The sequence below is a fragment of the Clupea harengus genome, chromosome 14, assembly GCF_900700415.2.
Source record: "Clupea harengus chromosome 14, Ch_v2.0.2, whole genome shotgun sequence".
Classification (NCBI taxonomy): Eukaryota; Metazoa; Chordata; class Actinopteri; order Clupeiformes; family Clupeidae; genus Clupea; species Clupea harengus.
In genome coordinates, this window is record NC_045165.1 from 3,462,804 (window position 1) to 3,465,303 (window position 2,500).

Sequence of the window (2,500 nt, forward strand, 5' to 3'; positions counted from 1 at the left end):
TAACACACTGATCAATACAAACACACGCTCAACACACTGATAAATACACACACACACACACATACATACTCACCCAACACACAGATAAATACAAACACACACTCACACACACGCACACGCACACACACACTCACATACACACAGACAGTCCAGCCAACACCCTCTGTTGACGGTTTGTCTGCGTGTGGAGTATGGATGAGTGGATGAGTGGGATACCTGCAGTGTAGTGTATAGCGTTGTTGTACAAAACTAAACAGTGGAACATTTAAGTAGGATGACATACCTGTAGAATCTGCCTTTTATGACGCTTATATTCGGTATTTATTTTTTATTTTATTTTTACGCTGAATGAGACATTTGCAAGTTTCAAATTTTTTCTGATTGTTAAATAAAGTGTTGAAAAACTCAAACTCTCATCTCCTGAGCTTTGATTCTACCAAAGCGTGTGTGTGTGTGTGTGTGGGTGTCTGTGTGTGTGTGTGGGTGTGTGGGTGTGTTTGTGTGTGTGTGTTTGTGTGTGTGTGTGTGTGTGTGTGTGTGTGTGTTAGTTTGTGTGTGTGTGTGTCTGTGTGTGTGTGTGTGTGTGTGTGTACCAGCCCCTGTAGCTCTCATAACTCTCACAGACTCTCTCTTATGGTAAATAATTACAGATTTACAAAGTAAATTTCATGACAAATGTACACTTGTAATATAAGATGTGTGTATTTGTTTAAATGAGAGCTTTCAAATCACAAATAAGGAATGTTATGTTGTTGTTTAGCAAAACACATTTGTAAATCATTGAATATTTGCAAATAATATCAAGACATTTCACTCCATTAGCTCACAAACTCACTGACTCACTCTAACCCTCACTAGCTTTCAGTTTTACTAGCTTTCAGTTTCACTAGCTCTCACTAACTTTCACTAACTCTCACTAAGTCTCTCTAAGTCTCACTAGCTCTCTCTAAGTCTCACTAATTTTCACTAACTTTCACCCACTCATCATAACTTTCACTAGCTCTCTCTAAGTCTCACTAGCTCTCTCTAAGTCTCACTAACTTTCACCCACTCATCATAACTTTCACTAGCTCTCTCTAAGTCTCACTAACCTTCACCCACTCATCATAACTTTCACTAGCTCTCTCTAAGTCTCACTAACCTTCACTAGCTCGCTCTAAGTCTCACTAACTCTCTCTAAGTCTCACTAACCTTCACTAGCTCGCTCTAAGTCTCACTAACTCTCTCTAAGTCTCACTAATTTTCACTAACTTTCACTAGCTCTCTCTAACTTTCACTAGCGCTCTCTAAGTCTCACTAGCTCTCACTAACTATCTCTAAGTTTCACTAACTTTCACCCACTCATCATAACTTTCACTAGCTCTCTCTAAGTCTCACTATCCTTCACCCACTCATCATAACTTTCACTAGCTCTCTCTAAGTCTCACTAACCTTCACCCACTCATCATAACTTTCACTAGCTCTCTCTAAGTCTCACTAACCTTCACCCACTCATCATAACTTTCACTAGCTCTCTCTAAGTCTCACTAACCTTCACCCACTCATCATAACTTTCACTAGCTCTCTCTAAGTCTCACTAACTTTCACCCACTCATCATAACTTTCACTAGCTCTCTCTAAGTCTCACTAACCTTCACTAGCTCGCTCTAAGTCTCACTAACTCTCTCTAAGTCTCACTAATTTTCACTAACTTTCACTAGCTCTCTCTAACTTTCACTAGCTCTCTCTAAGTCTCACTAACCTTCACTAGCTCGCTCTAAGTCTCACTAACTCTCTCTAAGTCTCACTAATTTTCACTAACTTTCACTAGCTCTCTCTAACTTTCACTAGCTCTCTCTAAGTCTCACTAACCTTCACTAGCTCGCTCTAAGTCTCACTAACTCTCTCTAAGTCTCACTAATTTTCACTAACTTTCACTAGCTCTCTCTAACTTTCACTAGCGCTCTCTAAGTCTCACTAGCTCTCTCTAACTTTCACTAACTCTCTCTGTCTCACTAGCTCTCACTAACTATCTCTAAGTCTCACTAACCTTCACCCACTCATCATAACTTTCACTAGCTCTCTCTAAGTCTCACTAACCTTCACCCACTCATCATAACTTTCACTAGCTCTCTCTAAGTCTCACTAACCTTCACCCACTCATCATAACTTTCACTAGCTCTCTCTAAGTCACACTAGCTCGCACTAAGTCGCACTATCTCTCTGGCTCTTCTCTCCTTGAACTTGTCTCAAACCTCGGCGTCCGTCTGCATAATTAGCTCTGGGCTGCTGGTCCTGAGCGGGTCTGACACTAAGATGCGCCGGGTCGAGCCCGGGCTCCTCTCGGACAAGTGGAGCAATGTTCCGTCGGTGGGGGCTTTGATGAACTCGCCCCAGCGCCCCAAACTTTTAATTAGGGCAATAACTTCATGCCTGTACCACTGCACAGACTCTCTTTAGCCGGGGGCCCGTAGTGTGTGTGTGTGTGTGTGTGTGTGTGTGTGTGTGTGTGTGTGTGTGT